Source organism: Lycorma delicatula, chromosome 1 (genome assembly GCF_047948215.1).
Source record: "Lycorma delicatula isolate Av1 chromosome 1, ASM4794821v1, whole genome shotgun sequence".
Classification (NCBI taxonomy): domain Eukaryota; kingdom Metazoa; phylum Arthropoda; class Insecta; order Hemiptera; family Fulgoridae; genus Lycorma; species Lycorma delicatula.
The window spans coordinates 76846505-76863767 of NC_134455.1; positions in this window are offsets into that span (position 1 = coordinate 76846505).

Consider the following 17263-nt stretch of genomic DNA (forward strand, 5'->3'; position numbering starts at 1 on the left):
GATGGAATTTACAAATTGAAAAGTGAAAAAGAAATTTACAAATATACAGCAAAAATAGAGAACTGAATTAGGAAAAAAAAGATTACCCAGTTTTATGGATATTTACGCACATTGAACAACCAAAGATTGACAAAAAAAACATTTAATTTCTACATAGAGTCATAGATTCTTTTCTTTTTTCTTTAAACCGGTTTAAAGAAGTAGAAACAGTTCTAAAAACATTAAACGTTTCTATGGATCTGTGTAAAGATAGAAAAATCTAGAGAAGTCATTCCAGAACCTAAGTTTCCAGGAAGAAAGAAATAGAAGGACCTGAATAGATGCACGTCAACAATAGAACAATAGAAATGCGTCAACAACAGAGCAAAAGAATGAAAACGTTTTGGGAAAACAAAAAGAAGTCAAAATTGTGTAAACGTGATCCGTAGTGATCGGAACGAAAAGAAAAAAAAAACATATTTCAATAAAAGTAACATTTATGCAGCTATTTATTATTAAAAATGTTTAATGACTGTCGTTATGGAATTTTCAAATGTAAAATTTTCAAAACGATTCATTCTTTAGATGAATTTTTTGGATATTGCATATATCATATTTCATTAAAATATTTCAATTCTTTCTTTAGATATATATTTTTATTTAAAAAAAAAAAAATTGAAAACAGAAAATAGAAGTTTATTTTTGTTTTCTATGTATTAGGTAAATTTTATAAGAAAGCTACCTATTGTAATGGGTACCATGATTTGACTATCGGAAAATTTTTACATTTCTTCGCCTTTCTCATCCCACAGACCCCAAAACCACCGTCAGTTCAAAAGTTTATATATACATTTATATATATATATATTTCACTTTCTTATAGACACAATAACTGCCGTAATTTTGCGCCAGTCACTTTTAAATTGATATATAAGATATAAGGACCAAAAAATCTCGGTCGAGTTTGTTAATGGGGAAAATCGGACCATCGGGATGGTAATGGTTGGGGCTTTTAAAAAAAACAAAATCGCTATAACTACCTTATTAAGTAAAACATCGAATTCGTTTAAAGTCCCTACTATTCTTTGGATAAGGCCTAAAACTTATAAAAGTAAAGTTTTTTGATACCACCAACCATTGACCCAGGAAGTGGAAAAAATGGGGTCTCGAAGACAAAAAATTCATACCTTCCTTAATAGACAAAGTATCAAATCGGTTTAAAAAGGTCGTTAATCCTCTAAACATTACCTTAAACTTTTGTCTGAAACAATTTTTGATATGACCAACCCTTATGGCAAGGGATAACCAACATTTTGAAGGAATTGAAAGAAGATGGGGTTTGTCGTAAACTAAATATGTGAACTTTTTTTCACATGCAACCCATTGTCTTAATGAATAAATTTGAAGTTTTTCTTAACTTTAAGGTGAAAATCTTTTTTATCTTTTTTATTTTTTTTATACTTAGCACCGGTGAAATCTACCTCCGCCTTCCGGCGTGCCGAAAGGATTTTTTTATTGAAAAATAAAAAAGAAAAGAAAGAGTGTTATTGAGTAAAGAAAGAAGAAAATATTTATTGAAAACAAGACTTTAGAATTTTAGTTAGAAAAGTGAAACAATAATATACTTATGAGTGTGTGTATACATATATATATATATATAAGGAAAATTTTAACGAAATCATTAAGCAAATCACAGTAATTATATTTTATTGTAATGGTAAATTATCCTAATTAATTTAATATTTATTGACCTGAAGTAAGAAGTAAAAAATTTAAATACTAATTAAAAATATTCAATTCTATAATTTAAACTTTAAAGTCTAATAAAAAGAAATATATATATACCAAAACTTTGTAACCGTTAATTTTGAACTTTTTTTTTTGTTTAACCTCAGGGACCACCGTTAGGTATTGCTTCAGAGGATGAGATGAATGATTTGTAGCGTGTGTGTAAACTTTCAAAAAAGCTGGCATCGTAGTTGTTTCTGATGCACAACGTACACACACATATACATACAACATAATTAAAAATTTTTATAAATTTATTTAAATATATATAATTTTTTCGTTTATTTAGTTGAATGATTGCAACTAAAGCGCGCGCGCATACTGTATTTTATTCGCGAAGGTGTGGCGGTACTAACGGCGACGGTCGGCACTAACTAAACTAATGTAATTTCACAACTTAGAACAAATTTCGCTCTTACGGATGGGATACATCCTGGTGTAGCCGCTAGACGTAACGCACCAGGTACCGAGTCAAAATGACGATCTATTTTGAGACTCAGCCTGACCGAGTTACTTTTTGCACTTTAATATTATTCAGTTATTTAATTTTACCGCTCACCTGTGATGTTACAACATTGTAGACGACTACAACAGCATTTTTTGGGATGGGGGTTCGATTTTGCAAACATTTTTTCTAATGTTGTTATTTTTTAATTGTTAACAAATGCACCTGAGAATTTAATTAACATCATATTAAAAATATGATCTTAATTAGGCGAAATCCCGCTTGCTTTACAGTCTCATTCTCTTGACCTTTCAGGTTGAAAATTTAATGGCATCGTTGCCCCAGAAATAAAAGTAATCTGCAATGGTTGGTCAAAATCGGTTCAGTAGTTATGGATACATAAGGTTATCTAGAGGCCAACACTAAACATACACACGTACATACGAACATTAATATCTGGAAAATTTCCTTCCGGTTTTTTGGTTCCTTTGGTATCCAAACGTCAAGATCCGATGACAACCGAATATACCCAAACTGGACAGATTTCAATACTTCCCCATCTATACCGGTATCTAGACGGTAAAAACGAAAAAGTGAGAGAACTTACTTTTTTAATTTCTGCCTTGAATCTTTTAAAGCTGTTGTAAATATTCTGTTTAAACACTTTTTTCTCTCGTCACCGGCCACTGTAGGACAACGTTTAATTGTTATTCCGTGATTTATTTCATTTTCTTCCAAATCTTCTTCATTTTCAAATTATGTTGTTCCTTCCTTACTTGAGACCAATTTTTACTGTTATACATTCTGATTCCTTTTTGAAAAACTTCACAAATATGGCTCTTTTTTCTAAATGTATTAAAGTCCCTTCTGTCTGTTGAATTTATCCCTCCAATCATGAGATCTTCTTTCATCTGTGCGAATCACTTAATGTTCGTTTTGCTTCTATCGCTCTTCTCAAGAATTCTCTTTGTCTTTCTGTTTTAATTCAGTCTAGCTAAGTGCTTGTAGAAGGTCAATCTTCTTTTTCGAATGACATCTGTGAATCCGTCTAAACGGTAGTAGAGTTCTTCGTTTTTCCGTAGCTCCAACCCTCACCAGTTTTCCCTGATCCAAGCATCTTTCTTAGTATTTTCCTATCAGCTAACTTAAAAATATCAATCACTCCTCCGTTTAGATTTACACACTGTAGCATACAATACTGCAGATCTAACTACTGTGGATTAATGTCGAATCCCTAATATCGTATTTGTATTATAAGGTGTAGGAGGTCTTCTGCAGTTTATTTATTCTTGCCTTATTTGCCTCTCTATCTAACCCATTTGGTTATATTACTTCGTCAAGATGTTTGAATGACTTCGTTTTCCTAATTCTTTAAAGGTTTGTTACTAAATAATTTGTTACAAAAAAGGAGTCATCAAAATGAGAAAAGTAGTAAAAAATAAAGCATATAAAATATTTGAAAAAAAGCGACTTTAAGGTGGAACTGGGAGTACCCTCCTTTTACCCAGCTTTATATCAAATTTAAAAAAAATAAATATATTTGTAATTGTTTAAATTTTAAGAGACTTTTATATTTTTAATAAAAATTACTTTAAAATACAAAAAAATATATATATATATTTATTTATTATTAAGTAATGTAAACAGTAGTTGGGCTAATTTAAAGATAAAATGAAACTATAAAAATATATTCATTTGTTACCAATTAGTAAGATAGCATAATGTAATTTAATAGTAAGAAAAATAATAGAAAATAATACTTTTTCTTTGCGTGGAAAATTTGCACGCAATTTCATTCGTTTTGTCATATGATGACTCTAAATATATCTAGACCAAACGTTAAACATAATTCCAGAAAGCACGGAAACAAGAGTAGAATATATGCAGGATTCATTAAACATTTAAGCGCATCATTTTTTTATTCAAGTATATAATTAAAATTTATTTAAATTACTAAACAGATTTGATTGAATCTTGTCTAATCATTTATGAAGAACGTTCAGATAGATTGACTGTTGCACGAGTCAACATGAAAAATTGCGAAATAGAAAAGCCGTTTATAGAGAATATGAAAAGTATGGAGTATTTTAAACACTCATATCCAATGCGGAAGCTTTTAGAAAAGAAATAAATATGTTCTACTGGATAAATCGGGGGTTTTCTCCCAACAAGTTTTTTAATGGTCCAGTATCACTTGGTGATGAAGTGGGACCACAGTGGTAACATCCTGTGTTATTCAAAAAAAGTTTATCCAAATTGGTGAACTTATGCATGGATAAACAAACGAAAAAATTTACAAGTTGAATTGAAAACCTCTTCTTTTTTTAAGTCGGTTAAAAAAATAAATAATATTTTATGCAGCTTCTGCATGTCTTTTACTTACAATTTCTTTCAAGATTAAAAACTTATATACATTCTGCCCGTGTATGCTCACTGAGTAAGTTTACGCTATCTCGAGTGAACGTTTCCTCAACGGTAAAGAAAACATACTTGTAGAGTTGTCGATTTGTATTCCACCAGTTGTAGAACTCCAAGTGAAGCAGACCGTCTCCTGAGTGCCGATGATGAACGTTTATGATAAGGATAAAACTTCATTGTTTAAGTTTCCTTCAAACCATCAAATGCGAAACTCCGATTCGCTTAGAAAGACGTCGCGTACTGACTTCTGATTTGCGCTGATCTGCATCGTTAATAATTTCATCAATAACAGCGTCATGTTGGACTTTCGTAGCTGAAACGAATACTAGGTGGTGAACCTGTGTCCCAAAGATTGTGAAATGATTCGCTAATTGTTTTTTGGGATCTAGAATCCTGCGATTCGGAAGATGTATTTCATATTTCACTCCAGCAGCTGTCGCAATACCATTGCACATTCATTTATTTAGCGTATGGTAACAAAACACAACACCAATTACAGTAAAAAATTACAAACAAACATTTAACAAATTAATATAAGCTACTGATTCCGGAGTCGCCATCAGGAGTCCCTTTATAAGCTGTCCTAGGGCAAACTTCTGTGATGTGTTTAACAGTTTGATTTTCACCATTGCACAGATCCAAAATGAATGCCATATCAGCGTATTTCTTTGTTGTAAATGTATAAGGCATTTCTTCAATGGCAAACCCATTACGTACAAACTAAAATTCACTGAAAACCTTCGCTAATGACAGCATAGTTCAGAGTACTTGTTATACTTAAACTAACAGGATTATTTATACACTAATGTTGTATTGCACATTGTTGATCAGCTGTTCTTATTATATTGCCATCATTAAAATAATAATTTTTCAAATAATTTATTATATTTCTGTTCTTACATTAATAAAAAAAAAAAATAGTATCTAAGTAAACTTAATTTATTTATTTTTATTTTAAAATTGTGTAATTTTCTGTTTTTTTTTTTTTAGTTTTTCAGTAACATTTATTTTTACAGATTTTTAACATCGCCAAAAAAATGTAGTTTTTGATTACATTAAATATGTACAATTCTGAAAAACATCTTAATGTACTCTTCTAAATGAAATACGAAATTTTTTAACTTTTCTTTGTTTTATCAACTTCTCTTACACCGTTTTGTTCAGAATTAATTTGTCTACAATTTCTGTTTAAAAGATTTATGTGTTTATTACCCAATCAACAAAGTTATTGTACGTTGAACATAAAAAAAGCGCTTTTTAGCCAAATTTATACGTTTTCATTCCAGATTTCTCAAAACCTACTGCAGATTCGATTTTGGGACCAATTTTATTCCAGTTTTGCAGGTCAAAAACCATAAATTACTAATTCTGCTCCTTAATTATATTTCTAATAATTTCAGTACGACTTCATTTCACCAAAGTATCTGGAATCCGAGCAAAATATTTCACTAGTATTACTCGCAAACGAAGCATTTTAGGACAAATGTTTATGATTTTTTTTTAAATTATTATTATTATTATTATTATTATTATTATTATCATTACCAGTAGAATAGGTTATGAAAGTTCAGGGAAAACTTCGTGATACCCTCTTTATATGTATAAAATACACAAAGCTTTCTTATAATTTTTATATTTTGTTCCTGGAATAGTTTAGTGCACAGATTAAAAGTTAAAGACAACGAGGTCAGGTATAAAAGAAGTTGTAATAAAAATTTGATATAAACATACAAACTGTATAAAAATATTAACTGATCTAGATAGAATTTCAACCACACATTTTTCTACACCACAGAAAGTATCCTACTTTCAATATTTCTAAACTTCGTACCCTAAATGTTAATTTAGTACTTAATTTATTTAATATAAATAATTATATTACTTTCAGTAGATAAGCTTTATGTTTACATCCAAATGGAGTAATAATATTTAATAAATTTTTCTGTAAATAAAGAAAAAATTATACAATAAAATTAATGAATTTTTATTACTACATAAGTAATACAGATTAATCATTTCATCATACGATTTTACCTGTTACTATTCACATGATTTGAACAGTAACACTATGATAGGAATTATGTAAATAAAGATTCCTCAGATTTCATTGATTTTTGTTATAAATAGAAAAAAGGATTTGAAGGTAAAGATGTATTATGTTCATCTGGGCCAGAGATTCACGACACAATATTTTTATTATCATTGCGAGTATTACTATAAATATGTTTAGTTTTTAAATCTGAAACAGGGTTCTGCGTAGGGGAAAAGGAACTAATCACTACTGATTAAATTTTTCCGTTAAACACAAAAATTGGTAAAACAATTCCTCATATTTAGTAATTGGTTTCTTTTTGTTACATGACGAATTTTCGTAGGATTATCAAATTGACTTCCTTTATCAGATCAAACAATACGATTTTACGTCGAGATAAAATATATTTCTAATCTAGTCATCATTATTAAAAATGTTTTTTAGTTGAACGTATTTCCATCAAAAAATATAATATTATGGACAGTATTTAAATTTAACACTCATATATGATATGTTATATAACTTGTTTAAATTTAATTTATAAATTCTGTCTTAGTTAAAATATTAGAATGAAATGATTTTGTTGCTGTATTTAAATTTGCAGGGCTGTCCTTAAGTGCTGGTGAGCAAGAATGTCGACTTCCACGACCGATCCATTTTTCATGGAAATAATGATTTAAATGAGTGGAAACGGCGACAGAAAAGTAGGGAGGCACGCCTTAAATGAGTGGAAACGGCGACAGAAAAGTAGGGAGGCACGCCATCCTGCTGGAAGTATACTTTGCGTCTCGTGAAGTTAAAGACTTCAAGCAGCTACGACAATTCTTCTTGAAGATAGGGCAAGTAAACCTCAGAATTTAAGCTGCCAGGTAGTACAATGATCCAAATAGCTGATTATGAAGAAGACCGCACCATATATTAACGCTACATAGGTGTTGAAAATTGTCTTCCACCGTTTCATGAGGATTTACTTCTGCCTGTCTATACTCATTGCATAAGTTGTTCACACGATTTCGAGTGAAATTTGCCTTAGTAGAGTTGTCGATTTGTATTTCGCCAGTTGCAGAACTCCATTAATACAGCACCGCGCATTGTTGAACAGCTGTTGTTATTTTATTGCAAATTTTCAAATAATAATTTTTTAAATAACTTTATTGCGTTAATTATTATCTTACAACTGTTGTATAATTTCTATTTGTTTTTTATTTTAATTTTTAACAGTAAATTTTGGTTTTGCATATCTTTCATATCACCAAAAAAGAATTTGGTTTTTTGTTTACATTAAATAAGTACTTTTCAGACAAATATAATAATAGTGTACTGTTTCTAAATAAAATTAAAATTTTTCTAACTTTTCTTTATTATGTACAACTCTTGCCTTTTCTTTATTATTAGTTTCTTTTCTTTTCTTTTCTTTATTATTCACATTTTTTTTAGAATTAAATCGTTTACAAGTTTTGTTTAAACGTTTTATTTGTTTACTACCCATTTAACAATGTTATTGTACGTCAAACATAAAAAACAGGGTTATTTACCACAGTTTATTGGTTTTAACCTCTCATTTCTCAAAAACCAATGTATCTGTATTTACGCCTCTGGGACTATTTTATTCAATTTTTCAGTTCAAAAACCAATAGAAATCGTTTATTTTGCTTAATTAACGTCTTAAAAATTTCGCTACGATCTCATTTCACGGGTGTAGCTGAAATCCAAGCGAATGTTTTCACTAGTCGTAACTCGCAAACAAACATTTTAGGATGTATTTTATATAATTGTTCCATTATTTTTACTAGTAGAATAGGTTATGAAAATATTGCGAGAACTTTGTGATACGCTCTGTATATGTGATTAATATATGTATAAAAATAAAGAAATTTTAATTTATCAGTTAATTATTCAATTAAAATTATTTTGTGTAATCTTTTCTTGATAATACAAAGTTTTTATTCATACAAGAACAAATTTTTGTTTTATAGAACATTAAAATTTATCTTAAAATCATTCAACTTAATGTAATTTGTAAACAGGAAATTAATTACTCTTAGGTTCCTATTGACGTTTATTTGATTAATGCCTACAAAATATTAAATGAAAAGATGATTCATCCGAGCATTCATTTTGATATTCCTGTTTATGGAATTTGAAAACGAAGACTTGCTAAATATTTCTGTCAATCTTAATTCATACTTATTCTGAAATTATAATTTTTTGATTATTTTAATTACGTTTTAGAATAAAGCCACAATTTATTTCCTGTTATTGAGATTTTTTTGTAACTTTAAGTAAAATTTTTATCCATTATACATTTATGTACTAAAAATTACTTAAGTTATCAAAGATAAGTAATGAAAAATCATATTTTACGTCTTTTTTTAGTGAATCAAACTTTACTTTTATTGAGATTCATCCAAGATTTATCAAAATGTTTTGTTTTTTTTTTAGAATTAAGAAACTCGCTTAAAAAGAAAATATTTTCTTTGCTGAAAAAATTGAGGGTTGGGTTTTTAGAAAATCCAGGATTACTCAAGAAAAATCATATTCTCCCTTGCAATTTATTTTAGACAAACGGATATAACTTTTTTTCACCTGCACGAATTAATGTTTTTTTCTCGACTGAAGGATGAATGTGGTACTTTTTTCTGAACAATTATCTTCACTGATTTCACTACGTGAGTTTATTATAAACTGAATTTTGGTTAAATAAACCTGGGGATATCTCCTAGAAGCCTGTCAAAGCATTCTTCTAGAGAGAATTAAATATCTCTTTAAAAGCAGTTAACTAACTCTCTTTATAGCCTTGTCTTAATCTAATATTTCTGGCATAATATTTTCTCTATTCAATTCTATCTTTCACTAGTAATTTTTGTGGGTTATTGAAAGTAATTTTATGCCTTACTCTATTGAATGAACAAATATTCATTCATTATTTTCAGGCATCTCCCCATCAAATTAAGCTGGAGAATTGGAATTTTGATTTTCCTATTACGTCTCATTATTTTGCGGTAGTATTTGTTAATACTGTTATTCCTACAGTAATAAAATAATCTATTTTGTCTGTATCATTACATAACGAGTATTCTTAAAATTTAATAATTTTAAATAAGGATTCTTATTAGTGTTCTCAAAACTCTTAACAACCATTTTACTGGTTTAACCACTGTTTCATATTATCAGTATCTCTTTCAGAAAATTTTATTTAAATTATCTACTTATTACTCACGACGGAACAGAGACGGTACATTAGTTTGGTGTAAGAGACTGTGTGCGTGTGAGTGTCTTTCTATTACCATTTTGCTCAAAAACTACTTGGCCGATTTTTATGCGGTTTTTTTAATTACATAGGTATCTCTTCAGAGCAGGTTCGTAGACATGGTTTACGGTTATACGCTGCCAGGTGGCGCTGCATTAGATATGTTTCTTCAAAACGGCTTTTGATTCTAAGTCTATCTGTCTTTCTAAGTAATATTTTAGTACTTAATTAACCTCTTTAATTATCCAGTTTAGTTTCATCGTGGATTTTTTTAATTTTTAATCTTATCCGCTTGTTTTAAATATTTGGTTACACATTCACAGAATTTTAATCTGTGAATCTGTGAATTTTAATCTAAAAATTAAAAATTTTAATTTTTTTGTATATTTTTTCAACTAATCTCTATTTATTGTGTAATTTTGTAAGTTTGTATTTTTTTATTCATAATTTTTTTATATGACTTAAAACTAAAATTCAATGTATTTATTTTTTGATAATTTTCACATTGAACATATTTGTTGCTACCGTATATGGAACTTTATGCAGGCTTCACGGTAAAGCATGTTTAAAACAAGTGAACTTTTATAAGTTGAGCTGTTGTGGAATTTTCAGTTTCATATTCATTAAATTATTAAAGTGGATAATTTTTTTATGTATAAACATTGATGAAAACTTAAGTTTAAGTTAGATACTTACTAATGTTCTGAGTATATTTCTTCGTCAATTTTCTCTTACAGTGCCTAATGATATACAGAGTATATCAGGAAGTTTTCCTGGGACTTTCGTAACTTATTTTACACGTGAAAATAATGGAAAAAGTTATTATAAACATACAAAATTGCATCTATCTCTATGTACAAAGAATGTACAAAAACATCTAAAATTCATCTTTGCGCTTTACGGCAAGTGAAATATTTCGCTGGAATTTCAGCTACCCCGGTGAAATGAGGTCATTCTGAAATTTCTAGGACTTTAATTAAGGGACAGAATTAGTGATTTATTATGGTTTTTGACATGAAAGATTGAATAAAATAGGTAACAGAATCGTATCTGCAGTATGTTTTGATAAATCTGGGGGGAAACCAATAAACTGCGGTAAAAAACCCTGTTTTTTATGTTTGACATCCTATAACATTGAGTAATAAACACATTCACCTCTTAAAGAAAACTTGTAGAGACTTTTATTCTGAACACAATTGTGTAAGATAAGTTGAATAAAACAAAGAAAAGTTAGAAAAATTCGAATTTTATTTGGTAACAGTACATTACTAAATTTGTCAGAAGAGTTCTTATTTAATATAAATAAAAACAAAACTATTTTTTGTGATGTGAAAAATTTGTAAAAACAAAATTTCAGTTCAACAGTTTACAGCACCCGATTTACTTATGTGTCTTACAAAATGATTTATACACTAATACAGTATTGCGCATTGTTCATCAGCTGTTGTTATTCTATGCCAACTTTGAAATAATAATTTTTGAATTTCGGTTATCAATAAAATTATTAACATCTAATAATTTTTATTTATCTATTTTTATTTTACTCATTTTCTAATTTAAATTTTTTTTAAAGTTTTTTAACAGTAAAATTCGTTTAACAAATTTTCACATCATCATAAAATATTTTGTTATCGTTTACGTTAAATAAGTACTTTTCTGACAAATGTACTAATGTACTGTTTCTAAATAAAATTCCAATTTTTCTAACTTTTATCTTTTATTCAACTTATCTTAAACCATTTTTATATTTAAATTTTCTACAAGTTTTGTTTTAAATTTGAATGTGTTTATTACCACTTTAACAAATTTAAATTAAAAATTAAGCAGTTTTTTTCATAACAAAACGTATTTAACAACTGATGATGGAGGGATAATCCGAAACCGCTTGGATAATCAATATTCACAATTGTTGGTAAATGGATACTTTATTTATATATATAAAACAATGTCTAAGGTAGCATATAAAAATATATTAGAATTTATATAATAACCAGAGAAGAATGAGAATTATCTATTCTCTTTGCAGCCCTCATCTGGGGCATAAAAGTTACGATGGTAGCGGTTCCGCCACTGCTTGCGGATAAATTGCTGAAGGATTGCCGCATCCGTATTGAGTGGGTGTCTTGCCGGGTTTCAAGGGGTTCAGGTGAGGAGCGTTGCTATAGATGTTGGGGGTTTGGCGACCGAGCTGGGTAATGCGGCGGTCCTGATAAGCGAGGACATTGCTTCAACTGTGAGATTGCGAGGAATCTACCTAAAGATTGGCCAGTGGAAGCCAAATGTACCCTTTGTAATTTACGGGATCATTCTCTCGGGGGACGCGGCTGCAGGACCAAGACCAAATAATGAGATGCTTTTCCTGTGTTTTGGGAAAGACCTGGGTTGGGACAGCCCTGTCCAGGAGTGGTGGGCCGCTTAGGTGTTCCGCTGCCGGTGATTAGACAGGGACTCTCTTAGTGTACCGATCGAACTTCGGAGGGGGCTAGGCAAAGAAAGACCGTTGTCCCGGTGGGGGATCCCTTTGGGGTTCCTCATTTTTAGTCGTGGCGCCAAGACAGGATTCCCGCTGGGGGGATCTCTACAAGGTCCCCTTATTAGAGGCATGGCGATTAATTAAAGACCGAGTCCTGGCTGTCTGGCGGGAACGTCTGTTCTCGCCTAGGCAATTTGAGGTGATGGTACCATCTGGAGCTGTGTTCATGCTTGGTTTCGGGTCTGGCTCCAGGAGATGATAAAAACTGATAAACTCAACAAAAAAAAAAATAGATAAAGATTTTTTTTTTTAAAATAACGTAATAAATTAATTTTTTATTCGTTCGAAAAACTGCGTTGTAGGAGAATTATGGATGAACGACTTGTAATTTACTTCATTCATTCCGCACACCATTCTGAGTTTGGGAGAAATTTTTTTAATATGCAAGCCTAAATAACTTTTCAGATAAGATTTTAGTAATTGAAAAAAAAGGTTATATCATATTTTTGAGATATTTCATCCAAAATCGTTGATCAGTAATGTAATGAACCAACTTTAGGTTAAGGGTACACAGATTTCTCGAGGAATTATGTGTTAGTAATATATCTACTGCCTTAAACTTCTTGAATTGATGAAGTCCTTGAAATCTCCACGGAGTAGTGATACAGGTCTCGTTTCATTATCTAACTTCATTTTCACTAATCTTTCTTTTCTGGAGGTTTTCTTTTAGTTTTGTCTAAGTTGCCTTTCACACTAACAATGTGATCCAGTATACAAATGAGTTGAACTTTTTAAAACCCGTGTTTGTGGCTCATAATTTCTTCTTACATAAAACAATCCTTCCACACATTCCAGATGTTCAAGCTTTGACTAAATAAGAAATTATTATTTTTAAGTAACATACTATGAATGATTATTAATAAAAAAATTTAATTCTGATATGGAATAAAACATTTAAAGTAAAATAGATTATTAAGTAAAAGTAATATTTATAAACACCGGTTAAATATCATATAATTATGCATAATAGTCCAACTAAAATTTTGAACGTTCAATTTTAAGCTGATCCTAACTTTATCCACAATGGACCAAACTTGTAAATTATTCGCAAATACTTATTTAATTATAATATTATTATGCAAACTATAGTAATATAATATTCATGATAATGTAATTACAAATAATATTTGTAATGTCACTAAATAAGTAATATTATGATATAATGAGATATGATAATTTAAACTTGATTGTGTAATAATGCTTGTATGACGGATTCCCGTAATTTCCATTAAATTTAATTATATTTATTTACTTTACATCAAATCGAGTTACTAATTATAATGAAACATTTATGTAAAATATTTGAATTATTTGTCTCTAAATAATAAAATATTCCAATAATTGAGGAATAAAATAGAAATGCGCTTAGAAATAATGATACTGAAAATATTTAGACGTAGAATGTAATAAATAAATGTAAAAAAAATTATAAAAAAACAAAAGTAGCTTTAAGAAATTAAATAAATACATTTTTCAAGTTTAAATATATGAAGACCTTATAAAGATATTCTATTTTCACGCTTTTTAGTCAGAAATCTACTTATAGGTATAATTATGGATCTCAGGTTATATGGAAACAGTACAGTCGGTACCAAGAATAAAAAGCACCTCTTGTCAAGATTGCTACGAGATAAAATATTATCCAATTGAGTTTTTCGCTGAACTGAATGTACATTTGAAAATGATCATACCTATTTAAATTTGTTTGGACTAAATGGTTGGGGGTCTGCCCCTTGATTTCTTTATTGATTAAACTAGTGAAACTTTATTGATTCTTACTCGCTTGTAAGAATAATAATGATAAAAGTTAAAGCTTGTACAATTTTAAAAATTATCAGTGTATTGTAATTTCTTCATAGCAAATGTATGGTCAGTACAGAACCCGAAACTTTGAGTGATCTATAGATTGCGGGTTTCAAAATAATCGGCCTTTATCTTAAAAATAATGGTTGCAGCTGGTTACCTGTAAGAAGGACGGTAAAGATGTATTTTTCCCGCTTCTTAGAGTTACCCTATAAACACTAGTAGGAGGTGACCGTACTTTGTTTCTTATTCTTGTATTAAATCTTTTTATTTTTTTATTCCATGTTTTTTTAGTCAAGTAACCGGAGGCAAGTGCAAACATTTGCGTCGCACATTCAATAACTGTGGCAGTGGCTGTGTTGGTTGTGCCGCCTCGCAATACACTGCTGTAACCCTTAAACAATTGAAATTAAAAAAAAACCCAAAACGGTTTCTAGATATTTATCTGAAGAGTACTTGCAAGCCCCGTTGTAGTGATAAATTGCTGGCAATTTGTATACAACTTCCTCTCGCGGTTTCAGTGCACAACAAGAAAGGATTATTTTGAAATTCCGAGTTTAAAGACTTAAATTGGAATAACAATGAAATTTATTTTTGATTTTTCGGTAGCAAATGAAAATATCTATAGTTTTTTGGTGTTTATAGTCTTGACTATCTAAAACCCAATTTCTAGATTTTCTGAAATTCAACCTCGAAAGAGATGATAAAAGGTAAAAAATATTGTAGATTTTCCCCATTACCGATTATATAAAACGAGATATTCACTAGACTAGGGCTTACAAATACTCTTCAGATAAATATATACAAACCATTTTTCAGGATTTTTTGAATTTTGGTTTTTTAATGGATGCGACGGTGTACCGTACAGTAGCTCAACCAACACAACTACTTATTACTGCATGTATTTATGACGCGACTTGCACCTGCTTCCGGTTACTTGAGCAAAGAATATAAAAATAAAAAAATATTAAAAAAAAAAAGATGAGAAATGAAAAAAGAAAAAAGGGAAATGAAAAATGAAAAAAAAAAAAAAGATGAGAAGTACGGTCAACTCCTACTGATGTTTGTTGTCGATTTACGCCCAGAACCTACCAAAATACATTTTTATCGGTAAAAAGAATGGATAACCATATATATATATATATATATATATATATATATATATGGTTATCCATATATATATATATATATATATATATATATATATATATATATTTTTTTTTTTTTTTTAACTGAATTTTTGCGGGCATTGACTGCTAAGGTCATAAGCCCTCGTCACATTCTTTAAAAGAAATTATTATCTCCATCAGGATCGTCATATGTAAGGGTGTAAAGAGCCCTTACATTTTATTTGAAAACATAAACTTCACAATAAACATTAAGACATAAAAGACAAGGACAGTCACAAACACTTTACACCCCATAGGGTGTAAAGGGCCCCAATATTAAAATTGGAGATAGGTTCTCAAAAGAACATAAAATAAAAATTTCAGCTTATCAATACCATATCTTTCTTTCTTTCTTCTACGAGTCTCATTTATAGTTTGTTTAAGCACCCTCGGGGCGACCAGAACCGCCGTTGAGCAGTATATCAGTCACGCCAGGATGCCGTGGCAGTTGAATCCTTCTTATAAACAGGCTGCATGCACGGCGTACACCCATAGCCTCGCGCCCTCAATCCACGCTTGAGGGTCCCCCATGCCATCATCGGACACACCCCGACTCACTGCTCTTGAATGCAGGTGAGCCAAAATGGCCTAGGCAAGAGGGCTAACTCCCGCCACTATACGTGCCACGCTTCGAGACTCCCTTATATGTAAATATAAAACTACCGCTTAGAGATTCTTTTGTCACAGCTTTAAACATTCATTTTATAGACTTTTAAGAAGTCCACTGGCGTGTAAAAATGCAATTATATTTTCTTCATTTCCATTATCCAGATCAGCAGTAATATTATTTCTAAAACGGAACCTCTTTCTGAGGTCCTCATATATGGTACACTCTTCTATTAGATGCTTGATTGTCAGTGTTTTATTACAAACACCGCACATTGGTCTCACTTCGCCGGTTAACATATATAAATTTGTTAATCGCGTGTGACCGATTCTATGTCTGGTCACCGCTACTTGTTCACGGCGAGTCAACCTAAAGTCGCTTTTCCATTTATAACGAGAAATCTTTACTGAGTTTAATTTTGTATTTAAACTCCTCCATTCAGCGTTCCACTGATTTCTTACTATGTTTGTTAGACGGTTTTTAACATCTGCCACTCTTACAGGAAATGCATCCAAATCATCGCAGACTGTTGCTTTTCTGGCAGCTTCGTCTGCGATTACAGTACCTGTAATACCAGCATGCCCCGGGGTCCATACAAATACGCATCGCTGTCCTCGTTGTTTTAGAACGTATAAAATTGACAGGATGTTTGCAATTAGGACATCCTTAATGTTATTGTTCCGAATTGCGACAAGTGCACTTAATGAATCGGAACATATTAGCACTCTCTCTTCGCAATAGTGTTCAGTGTAGCGAAGAGGTTGCTGAATTGCAGTGAGTTCTGACCTGGAAGACACTGTCCACATCTGGCAGTTTCCAAAAGTGTGCTTCTTCATTTACATATATTGAGCATCCAACACCATGTTCGGTTTTAGAACCTTCAGTATAAATTCTAATATGTTCTTCGTAACTACTGACGGTTGCCAAAAATTCCTGTTGGATGATCACTGCTGTTTCTTTTTTATTTCTCCTTGAGAGAGATCCAAATTTGTATTTACCGCTGGCAAGAGTCATGGCGGTATTTCTCTAGTAGAAATTGCCAATGTATCTGGAATGGCAATTTTATATTTACTTAATTCGTGGTAACTAATTCCGGCTGGTCTGGAATAGGTAGCACGACGTTCGTATATTGCAGCCATAGGATGGTTGTTAAAAAGTTTATTATTTATATGGGCAGGATAAGCCCATACATTTGCTGCATATCTTAACAAGAGGATCTCTCTTCTATAATGTAGTGGC